The 12,520-nt window shown below is 39.4% G+C and overlaps 1 protein-coding gene across 5 annotated transcripts in view; it reads left to right on the top strand.

Annotated features, from left to right (window-relative positions):
• Positions 1-244: 244 nt before the first annotated feature.
• The window catches only part of STAU1 (staufen double-stranded RNA binding protein 1), a 52,771-nt gene continuing 40,495 nt past the window's right edge, over positions 245-12,520 (top strand). For all 5 annotated transcript variants that reach the window (XM_073309474.1, XM_073309473.1, XM_073309472.1 and 2 more), the window contains exons 1-2: positions 245-413; positions 7,928-7,996. The gene's annotated coding sequence lies outside the window, so the exon portion shown is untranslated. The remainder of the gene's footprint in view (positions 414-7,927; positions 7,997-12,520) is intronic.

Raw genomic sequence — 12,520 nt, 5'->3', positions numbered from 1 at the left:
GGGGTGAGCGATGCATGCCGGGAGCTGTAGTCCCCTTGGAGGTGAGGCTGTCTCAGTGAGCAGTGCATGCCGGGAGCTGCGGTCCGGGATAAGGGCCGGGCTTCGAGCCGGTGCGCGGGCGGATTGGCTGCGAGTGCTACGATGGGCGGGTGCTATAAGGTGTTGTGGCCACTCCGATTGGCTCGCTCTCTCCTCAGGCGCGGTACCGTCACTTCCTCCCCGGCCGGACCTGCCCCCGGCGTTCATTCTCTTTAGTGTTTGCCCTGTGTCCGCCGCCTCCCTCCGCCACTGCGATTCGCCCCCCCTTCCCAGACCCCCTCCCCGCCTCGGGACCCGGCCAATGGACTGAGACGCCCGCCTGCCCGCCCGCCCGCAGTACCAGCCGGCCCGGGAGCCGCAGCCCAGGCAGCCAGGTGAGAGGGGGACGGCTCCGGATTCCCCACGGGGGGGGCGGCGGCGGGGCCTAGTGGGGCAGCGGCCGCTTTGCTGTCTCCATCTGTGGGGTGTGCGAGGCCGGCAGCGGGGGGCCCTGATTGGCGGGGATGGGAGTCGGTGCTCGGTAGGTCGTAGTGCCGCCAACTCGGGCAGGGGCCGGGTTCCCCTTCGCCTCCCGCTTCCTAAGGATGAATCGGTGCCCCGTCCTCACGGGCAGCGGCAGGCGGGCCCTGGGGGGAGTCGGCCCGGCCTGGTGTAGGGGGAGGTGGGGGACTGGCTCAGGTTACAGAGCGGGCTCTGGCTGAGGCTGCTGAGGGGGAGCAGGCCGCGCGGGCTGGGACTCGCCGCCCTGTCGGAGACACCGACCCCCAGGTGTATAGGCAGGTGGTAGCTGAAGCGCCAGGTTCCCTCCTTCCCACTCACCCCCCCGTAGCACCAGGGCGGCTGACAGCTACAGCATCAGCCACCCCCATTTTCCCGTCGTGACATCTTTTGGCAATCTTTTGGTAGATGGAACAGCAACAGGTTCCTTTGCAAGATGTTTCCCCGCTGCCCGTTTTAGAGCCTGTGGGACAGGTGCATTTGGCTAGTTCACACCTGCTGCCCCATTGTGTTAGAGCCCCAATAGGCAATATCTTAACTTGATACATAGATGACAGTCTTATATTTGTTTTGGCCGGTTAAAGAGGAGGAAGAACATGGTATATGTCAGTGAGTAGGTTAGGATCAGTGACACACACAAATAAAAATGCCACACCAACAATATAATCCTTCATCCACTGCTTGGGTAATAAGTTTATAAAATAAATATACGAAGGTCTTCTGAGTTTTATTTAAAATTCTTATAATTCTTACTTTAACATGCAACTACAGTACCTTGTAGCAATGTTCATACTAAGGGGGGAAAGCTATATTTTTAACATGTTAATGATGATGATAACATCATAGCATAGATTAGACAAGTTGTAGTTTTAACATGTGTTAGCTGGTCAAGGAATTGGCTAAGAAAAAACACAAGCATTTGGGTAGTGTTCAGACTAGCCTTTACAAAAGTGTTAACTATTTCAAGTTAATTGGCAATCCATTAACAAGGTTAAAAAACTTTAGTGTAGACATATCCTGTATAGTTGATTTCTCCCACCCCTTCTACATACATACTTTCACACTTTCCTGTCCAAAATCCATATTGGGTTGTAGAATTTAATTTTAACAAAATAAAACTCTGTACTGTGTATAAGTGTAAATAAATGAAATAAACCACACTAAAATAAATAGCAACAGCCAGACTTCTTGAAAGTCTTTCATATCTTTAAACATTTTGTTGTGTGGACATCTGTAAGTCAATCTGTGTAGAAGTTAGTCTGTCCATAGACTTACCTACATCTGTGCAATTGTGCTAATGTAATTACTGGATCAGAGGTAAATTGAAAAAATGGGCTGCCTATACCTTTGGTGTCACTAAATAATATAAATGCTACTCTGCAGGTGTCTGGGTTTTTAAAGCCCCATCTAATAATCTGTCTTGGTAAATCTAGATATCGTGAAAGTGGTTTGACTGTTTTTACACATTTATAATTCCAAAAAGGGGAGTTCATTTTGCCTGTTATAACAATACTTTCAACAGTTGCATTGACAACTTCTCTTAAACATGAAGATGTTGATATTTACACGGCATGTATGTGTTTTGGTTATTTTAGTGGACTGGACCAATAAAGAAGACCTGTGTGGTATTTTTGATAACTTTACAATTGGCCTTGAGTGTGTATTTTCTACAGTCATTAGCCTTGAGTGTGTATTTTCAAACCATGTAATGTTTTCGAAAAATAAAGTTTCATTTAAAATATTTTTGTGATAGTGGAAACTGTTAGCATTTAAAGGCTTACATGTTATCTCAGTTCTTTGCCTTAATTACATCTTTTTCTGCTCTTGGTTTTGTGTTTTTAAACCACGGTGTTGCTCCTGCTTCTCCTTCAGATCACTGTTTAAAATCCCCCTCTTCAGGCTTTTCATCACGTGCTTCCTTTTTTTATCATTAATCCATATACTCTCTCCTGGAGTGTCTTATCTGTATTTGTGAAGCACCATGTAAATTATCAGCCCTGTGAATTATTTTGCGCCTCATCTTATAGTGCCACAAATATTAGAGAGATTCCTTGGCTAATCAAGATCTTATAAGAGGAACATGTTTGTGGTTTATAGAAAGTTTGTCCAGGAACATGATCTGGCTCAGCTAGTGTGTTTTTGCATTCTGATAACTCATTTTTTCCTGTAATTGATAGAAAATAAGGGGCAAGTGCCTTTTTTGTGGCAGCTATTTAAACCTTTCAATAACAAATATTCGGCTATTCTATTTTAACACTAATTATAAAAGTTAAATAGTCAGCCACATCAGAGCTGCTTCATACTGTAGGTTATCAAGTCACTGTCACTGAGGCCTGGTTTACACCTAAAACTTGGGTCCATGTACCTACATTGCTCAGGGCTGTGAGAAAATTTGACCCAGTTAGGCCAACCCCCTCACTGTAGATGCAATTAGGCCAACAAAAGAATTCTTCCGTTGACTTAGCTACCCCCTCTACAGCGAGAGGAAAAAACCCTTTTGTTCCTGTAGTAAGTGTCTCTGCTACAGCAACATAGCTGCAGCTGTGCTACTTAAATGAAAACATACCTTGATATGGGTTATCATGGAGTATTTTGTAAAATGACCCAACTCTACAGAGCTATTATAGTTTGTGGAAATTTGGACTTGAAGTTCCAATAATGATGTGGTATAGGGGAAGACTGGAAAGGAGCAGAGGCAGCTAAGCCATCAGTTCCTGCAGTATTTAACCTTCCATGTTTAAGAAAGTGTGTAGCTTTTATAATAGTAAGGAAAATTCACACTTTGTAGTGTGGTTCTGTCTTCCTAGGTCTGCAGACAGAAGACTTAATTGGTTTCACTGTTGTCATGGGATTCTAACTAGTATTAGTGAAACTGACAATGATGATGTCTTTGCCTTCATCACTGCTACTTAAAAAAGTTATGAACAGGCAGGATGCTGGAACTATTCACAGAGAAGAAGAAAACAGAAGTGGAAGCTGAGTGAAGGATAGAATGACAATGCCCCTGGTCACTGCAGTACGGAGTCTGGAGGAGATCTAAAGTATGGATCCTTCCATACAGTCAGGAAACTTGAGATGGTGGCGGGGAAGGGGTTTGATATGTATTACGCTTACTAGCCAGAGGCTGATATTGGAGACAATAATAGCATCTTTCTTGGTAGCCACCAGCCATCAAGTTAAAAATGGGCAATAACAACAAGTGGACGTTGAATAAATTCCCAAACATCCCACTTCTGCATCTTGAGCACGTCAAATATATTGTACAGGTCTCTGACAGACCCAAGAGTAGTTTCATACACATTGACAAAACTTTTGTAATTTTTCATGGCATTAAATATTCATTTAATAAGAGATGGAAGCTTTGAGCAGGGTTCAGGAACAGCACTTTGTATGAATTCCCACACCCTTCCTCTTCTCAGTGGTTTTGTAGGAAGTTGTTCTCACTGATTGGGGTAGGCTGGTAGATGTAGTATTGTAGTTATGTGGATGTCATGTAAATTTTTCAAGACCTGAGTTTTTGGGCTTCCGTTAATCACCACCACTATTTCTACTGAGGTTTCAGAGGTGTCTGATTGCAAGTTTCAGTTTTTTGTATGGTGAGTGTAGAGTAATAATTCATAAAGAATGTGATATGAAAACCATTTCTTCAAAATTGCAGATGTCACCAAAACCCTGCTGCACTGCAGACTTTCTCTGAGACCTTGGGCAAGTCACTTAGCCACTCTGTTTCTCATCTATAAAATGAGATAATAGCACTCTGTATTTCACAGGGACATTGTGAAAGATTGTGAGGCAGGTAGGTACTGTTATAATGGGGGCCATGTAAGTGCCTAAGATGCATATGAGATTTATTTAAACCTAAGTTCAATTTGTCTTTTGTATTAATGGGCAAAAACACCACTATTCCTGATCTTGAACTGAAGTTCTGCATATTTCATTTTATAAAAGCTTCCATCTTCCCTTTTATACCCCTGAACAGGAATATGTTGATGATTAGAAGAAATTATTCTGTCTACAGCATAACTCATATTTTTAGACTTTTCTTTAGTTTTAGCTGAGTACAGTAGCACATAATAGTCGCTTTGCTGTGCCTTATTAATCAGTTACTATTTTTACTCCCCCACTTAGTTTCTGAAAACCAATGCCATATTTAAAATTAGAAGAAAAGTAACTACCCCTTTCAAAGAAAGGACACACAGATTCAGAAATGGGTTTCTAGGAACATGCCAGTTTCAGCTAACTTCTAGTAGATTTATGTTCTTTATAATTACAAGCTTTTGATTTACAATCTATTAGACAAGTATGATAATGGAGAGGATATTAAACACAAATTGGAGGACACTTAATAATATCAACATGATGCCATGTTGGTTTTGTGTTAGTCATTTGAAATTAAGAACTAAAAAATAGACAAATACATTTCTACAACCTCTTATTTGTTTAAAAATCATTCTGAAAATACTTATCCATCAATTAGATGTTAAACTTCATAAACTTGCCCTAGTAATTATTCTACTACCTTGTGATAGGTCACTCTGAAGATTGTCACTGCACAGGTGGCAGATGTTAATAATATACTGGCTTTTGTTATATTTATGGTGATTGAAGAATTCCTTTAGTTTTTAAATATCTCTGGGGAATAGGACTATAACAACTCAATTTAGTGTGATGGGGTCTGTAAGATATTGTATTATTTATCTAACATTTTTCTGATTAGTTTTTTACAAAATATCCAAAGTGTAGAATAAACTGGATTTGTTCATCTAAAAAAGGTGGCTAGAAATGTTAGTATGTTTTGTACAGTTTTCATTTGTGTAGATTGAGAATTCCTTGTCAGCTGCTATTTATTGCACAGCCCTTTTGTCATCTTTTCTTTTTTCAGTCTTCTATTGTATACTGCTTTGTGTCATAAGTACAGAAGAAATTGTCCCTGTCCCACTTGGTTTACAACTCGACACAGTACATTATACTAAAAACTACATATGATGTGTGGACTGAAGGTCAAACCTTCATGTGGTCAGTTACTTTTTAAATAAAATTTTAAATTTAATACTTGATGCGTGTCCTTGAACTGCTTCACACAGTATTCTGGGATGGTAGCATTTGGATTTTATGAGGAACATCACTTATAGAACAGTGAGAAGGGCATTAAAAGGACAACAAGTCCAAGCATTTAAGAAATATCCAGCTATTGAAAATGGTTACAATCATTTTGGAAAATACATTCTCGGAGGCTATACTGCTGCAACAGAGGAGTACTTTTCTCTTTTTTTGTACTATTCAGGTGAAAATCCTATGGAGAGAGAGGAACTTAAACCTATCTTTAAAGTTTTGGCTCTAGCAAGATAGTTATAAGACTTTTATGCTAGGGACTGAAACGCTACTTTGGGACTTATTTTTTGACATAAGCCAAAACTAAAAATCATTGCAGTGCCGAGAGACCATCCACCTTCTCTGATAAAATAGTAGGAAATAACTGAGTAGGAAACAAATTTTCATTTTCAAGACCCCAGAGGTAAAACTGTGGGCATGCTGTGTAATGTCTGTCCAAAAAAAAACCCCATAAATGTGTTGAGTAGGATTAGTCTAAATGGGAGTTGCAAGTGACTGACTTGATCTTAGTACTGAAAGCATTTTTCTTTATTTAAAAAAAAAAAACCACCTGGCATTTAACTACATAATTTTTAATACATGAGATATGACCAAGTTTGAACATTGAAATTATTGCTTTAATGTTACATAAGTTTAAAACCTTTAACAAAATATGTAGGCATTATCTCTTTAGGGAACTTCTACTCATCAGTTTATCTATTACCTCTGCTTTCTACTTTTCCTATTTCTACCGTATAATATCAATATATAGCACAAGAAGTCAATCAGAAATATTAAGGGGCCTGACCTGGGCCCTGATAGTCAATAGACAGATAAAACTCACCTTGTAGTAAGTAAGGGCTGCAGAGTTTGATTCATAGTTGTTAAACTTTTTCTACTTAACCAGACTTTATAAAAATTCTGCAACACAATGCTAGTGTCAGTGTGTTAACTGATAATACTATGTGCACAGCTGTTACTGTAACTTTTAAAGATGGTTGCAAAAATCAATTTTTGAATTAGGCTGTCTGATATCTGTTTCTCTGCTTAGTGCAATGCAATGCATTGTTTCTGTGGAGGAGACGTAAATTCTGTTCCCTTATCTGATCTTAGTCCTCCAGTGTTCAGTCACATGGCAGTGAGATCAGGCCTCGCTGTGGAGCGGGTACATCATATTCTTAAGTAACCCTTATAGCAGTGGTCCCCAACCTTTCTGTGGGAATAGCATATTCCTGTTCCCAGAAGATTGTGGCGGGCGCCAGACACCCCGTCGCTGAAATGCCGCCGAGAAGTGGCAGTGGCAAGAAGCATCACCGCCGAGAAACGGCAACACTTCTCGGCGGCATTTCGGTGGGTGGTTCTTCGGCAGCGACATTTTGGAGGTGCAGTGTCCTGCAGGCGCATACAACTGCCCTGGCGGGTGCCATTGCACCCACAAGCACCACATTGGGGACCCCTGCCTTACAGCCAGGCGAAGAGCAGGATTGATGGACTCCATGATTCCAGCCATTCCTCCAAGTGTAAGGCTTGGTCTACACTTAAAAGTAGTTTGACATAGCTATATCAGTCAGGGATGGGGAGGGAACACACCCCTGACCAATATAGGTATTCTGACCTAAACCCCATCCTAGACGCAGATAAATTGATGAAAGAATGCTTCCATCAGCGTAGCTGCTGTAGCTCATGGAGGTGGTGTTCCTCGAATACTGACGGAAAAACCTCTTCCATTAGTGTAGGCTGCATTTACACTACAGGGCTGTGCCAGTATACTATGACAATATAGTCTCTGTACAGTAGGCATCCCTAAGGGAGGTCACTTGGGATTAGGGAAGGGGAGCAGGAAGGGGAGGGTTGGCAAATAAAGCTGTAGTTCTGCATGGTAAAAAATGAAGCTCATTTGCAAACAGTCTGTCAGTGAGAATATAATGTTTATGTATGTTCTTGTCTAAGGCTGAGATTTTCAATGGCCATGGGGAGTTAGGCACCCAACTCCCTTAGGCCCGTCTGAAATTCACAGCCTAAATACTTACAAGGCATATATTGAAGGCATCTTATAAAACAAGCCTCAGAAACTTAAAATATATGTGGAGTTAGCATTTTTCTGCAAACCAGTTCCTAAATTTCCAAGCAGTCTTCACTCTCAGCTACACTTTGGACATTTTTGCCCTCATATTCAGAAGTTTCTTCATTTCTCCTGATGATGATTTTTAGCAATGATCAGTTAATTATAGAATACCTTAAAATATTTCAGTAGCTTCACAAAGCAAATTACTAACACTGCATATTTTTTTCTTCCTAGGCTTTCTCCAACATAAATACCCTCCCTGGAACTAAAACCAAAACTTCACTGTCCCTGGATCACCTAAAGGTACAGGAAACATTAAACCTATGATTCAATAACTTTTATCACTTATAGTATCTACCTTTTTTAACCTAATATTCAAGAAGGTTATTAACTGGCAATATTATGTTACACGGAGGAAAAGAGCTCTTTTTCCCCCTGCACACTTTAACTTATCTGAAACACCTCTAATAATTTTGGCATTAAAGAAATCCAGAAAGATCAGTTGCCTGAAAAAATTACTTTCTTGCATAACTTTTTCTTACAGAAATCTGTCAATTTTTGGCTGAGTGAAATGGGGCCGTAAACTCAACCTGATAGTATTTCTCTGGATGTAATATAACTTTAGACTACCATTCCTCACATTTCCAAAATTTTAGGGAATATTGTAGGCATCAATAGACAGAATCCTATTGATTTTGATAAAAATTGGAAAACCAGGAGGAGGAAAGTGTGTGTGTGTGAGGGGAGATACAGTCCCTGGCATCTGGTTAGCACACCCATCAACTTTAATGAGCTTTGTAACTATTTATAGAACAAAACTGGTTGATGGAAACTACCAACACCTTCCAGTATAACAACATTCCCCATCTAAACTCTGCCCATCATTCCAATAGAGTTTTAAATGTTCTTTTCTGCCTTATCTCCCAAGCAGAAAGAAGAAAATTAATTTAAACTACAGTAACTTCTACAATAACTACTAATAAACTTCTTGGCTATTTACATATGTCCCTGAACTGGAGGGGAGGTGGGATGTAAGGGTGTCAAATTGGAACTGTGGGGATGGGAGAATGTAGGATACAAGAAGCCCCTGGTATGTGCAATGAGCTTGGCATACAGAAGCTACAAAGTATGAGACTCTGATCTAAAAGCGTCTTAATGAGAAAAGGACTGGGAGCAAAAGCACCTGTGTTCACTTCCATACTCTGCGTCTGTTCATTGTGACTTTAGGCTTCAGTTTTGCTACCTGTATCTCACAAGGGTCATCTAAAGTTTGTAAGGAATTTGCCATCAAACAGAAGGTCCTATAGGAGTTCAAAATGGTTTTTTAAAATTCATTTTTGAATGCAGTTAGCAAGCAATTATCTATTTTTGTCCCACCTAATACATGAGTATTTTCTTAGTTTTCTACTTCACTTGTAAAATGTCAATCTCAACCACCGTCTCAAGTTTTCTGTTGTATGTGGCAACCTAAAACATTCTAAATTTCTGTTACAGGATACTTGCTGCCTTAATTTGTAAAGGTTATTGCCTGTATTTTTATAGATGCTAAAACATGGCCTATAATTAAGCTTTTGCTTTGAGGGCAGTGTCAGGCGCAATAGCTTAATGAGTACCTTGTACAAATAGGGTACAATAGTTTGGCTACCTGAGTAGCTTAAATTTCAACAATAAAAGGACACCTTGCTTTGTACTGTTATTTGGAGTTCTGTCAAAATATTTCTCAAATTTGATTTTACAAAGTATATATATTTTTACATAGAAATCCTCTGTGGGCCATTCCTATATTTCTTATTGTTTGCAGTACCAGAAATGAAATAAATGGAGACTTCTTAAAACCTATAGAATTAGTTAAATATCTGCTTCACAAGAAGGGCTAATACTTGAATACAAGATTCCTAGGCTTTCTCTGCTCTGAGAATAAGTGTTGATGCTGAAATATTTCCAGATTAGTAATGTCTGTGCATCTGGCAAGTTATCATGCAATTGGAGTATAAATATAAATGGGCTTTGCTTGAAGGAGCAAACTAAATAACAATGATTGCATCAAACAACAAGTTATATCAATGTACACAATGCTTGTTTGTACATAGATATGAGATGCAGATAAAAAGGATAGATTAATTAGAAAAATTGCACCTGCAACACGATTGTTTTCTCTTGTTTTTTTAAAAAAAGTAGGAAATTCATCTTGAGGTATGGAAATAAACTGTGGGTTCGTGTATTCAAGCAGTTGGCTGGCATAGGGTAAATGTTAAGAGATGACTACTGCCACAAGCTGGCAATTATACTTCAAGTGAAGTTTTAAAAGCTCATTATGGATTTTTTTTCAAATCTCCAATTTGGGCAGACATTACTGCCACCTATGAACAGTGATGGGAGGGAGCACTCATGATTTTGTTTGGTGCATTTTTCTTGCCTGCTAAATTGCCAACGTTGTGTGCTGGGGTCTCCATAATAACGTTCAATAACTACACAGCATTTTTCATCTGTAGATTGAAAGCACTTTTCAAAGGAAGGGTGGATAGATTGTCCACATTTTACAGGTGTGGAAATTGAGGCACAGAAAAATGCAGTGTGGTTCCATTTAATTTAAATGCTGTTACTTGGTTTCTTCTGAGGTTGGAAATGTCATCTCAAATTCCCAGAGGATAGACAAAGGCTGAGCTCTTTCAAGTTATTTGAAAGTTGGGGGAGTGGATGTTGGGGTATATGGAGGGGAGGTAAACTGCATAAGATTGTCCCAAGCAAAGAGGTAAACTTTCAGCAGCTGTTTCCTAAACCCTGCCAGGCCTTTGTCTAAAACTTGAGTGGTTGATTTGTAGGCTGAAAAGAAGCAGCAGGTTATGACCCTATGAACATGTCTACAGTGATTTTGTTGTCTGGTTCTGGAATGTGAACAGATGAAATCTGTTCACATTTGGATTAGTTTCTAAAATCTTATTGCTTCAAGCCCTAGCTCATGTGCTGGAGTTTCCATAGAATTATAGAATAATGGCTGAATTGTCTGTCTTAAGCATTGTTCTATCTAGAGGTGTTTCAAGGGAAGCTTTTTCAGGCTTAATATTGTTTTCTGACTCTTGATGGAGACTGATCCACATAGAACTTAGTTTGAGCTATGATTGTATGTGAAACTCCATCCCTTTGTCCTCCACAGTAAATATAGAAAGTAACTAGTATCCTACTCAGAGACTTGCTTCCCTGCAAAAAATACTAGAGCAGTTTTGGAAGATCAAGGTAGTAAACACCTTGTGGATGAAAGGAGCAGAAGAAAACCGTAATAAATGTATGGAGACTTAGAACCGTAAACATTCTAAGCTAAACCACGAAACATGGAGAGAACTCAAACATAAGTCCATTGAAAACTTTGGCTAATCCTGTTAAGTACATGCTGACATATTTGAGGCAGCGGGGCCGCTAATGGATGTCCCTGACTATCAAAAGTGTATTGATTAGGGATGTACTGATCCCAATAGATAATGATGTGCACACGGAATTAAATTAGCATTCTGCTGTGTTTTTTAACTTGGTTGCACCCAGATGGATCAGCACTTTTAGCATGGCAGTGATTAACAATATTCTGAACTAAGCAGTATTTAGGAAGTAGCAGGCTTGTGTTGCTATTATCCCCAGAGGCTTATACCAAGTAACATATGAAATGGTTCAAGAATGACCACCTAGAAAAAGAAATCTGGGTGGTGTTGAATGGCTCTGTGAATGCATGGCAGGAAGTTGGTACAAATTTCAGCAGCTTCTGCCTAAACAGCTCCTATTTCTGAAAAAATTTAACTCTGAGGCATTGGGTTGCTTTGATAGTGAATGTGTGATCAATATACGTATTCACATGTGACTTAATTTCATTTTTTCTAGTCTTAAGTTTGTATAACTAAAAATAAAGTGTCACCAAATTTTAGATTTGGCATCCACAAACCTATAACAAGCCACATTTGTTACAGAGAGAAATGTGTTAGTGACCTATATTTTAACATTTGTGTTTAAAAAAAAAAAAAAAGGTCAAACTTTCTCTTTGCTAGAAGGACTGAGAGTGTGTCCAGAAAAGTTGCAATCAGTATTTTTGTGCTGGTATGTACATTCTTTAGGCTGAAAGATGCTGTCATTTCTATAAAATATTGTTTCATAATCTGCTTAAAAATTCCATTTTAGTAGCTGCTATAATCTTGGGGATACAGCATGTAGTGCATTCTTGCGGTAGTTAATCGTATGGTGTTTTTTAAACCAGCAATTTTGGAGACATAACATCTGAATAGGTTAGTTTTTATACTTGTGGAATTTAGCTAGCCAATCTCTTTGAAATCTTAATTATGCTCATTGGTGGACCTTAGCGCTGACTTGAAAACCTATGAAATATTTAATGAGCAGCGTGAAACGTTAGAAAGAGGTTTATAAAATCAAACTCTAGTCATCAGCCAGTAAGCAAAATAGACTAAATAGCAAGCAATGAGGGGAATTACGGAAGGCAGTCTGCCCTTGATAAAAGCACAGAGAGTGCTTTGGTAACTTCCTAGTTAGATTAAATGTGTACCTCATTAGTATTTATGTGCTAACAGTGTTTGTTACTGTGACAATGCAAGCTGAAAGGTCTTTGGAACACCAGCATTTCAGTTTGCTTTTTTGAGCATCTAGTGTATTTGCAATACAATAATGAAGCAGAAAAATCATTAAAGGGGGAAAAAAATCAGAGCTTAGTTACATTTTAGATAGTGAAGTACCTGCTACAGGACTCTACTTTACCCTTGAAGACCTTTTTGGGAGCTGGAACTAGAGATGAATTTGGTGACTCACTTATGCTGTGTCTACACTAGCACTTTT

The sequence above is a fragment of the Lepidochelys kempii genome, chromosome 13, assembly GCF_965140265.1.
Source record: "Lepidochelys kempii isolate rLepKem1 chromosome 13, rLepKem1.hap2, whole genome shotgun sequence".
In the NCBI taxonomy this organism is placed as follows: domain Eukaryota; kingdom Metazoa; phylum Chordata; order Testudines; family Cheloniidae; genus Lepidochelys; species Lepidochelys kempii.
This window is presented reverse-complemented; position numbering and strand designations above follow the sequence as displayed.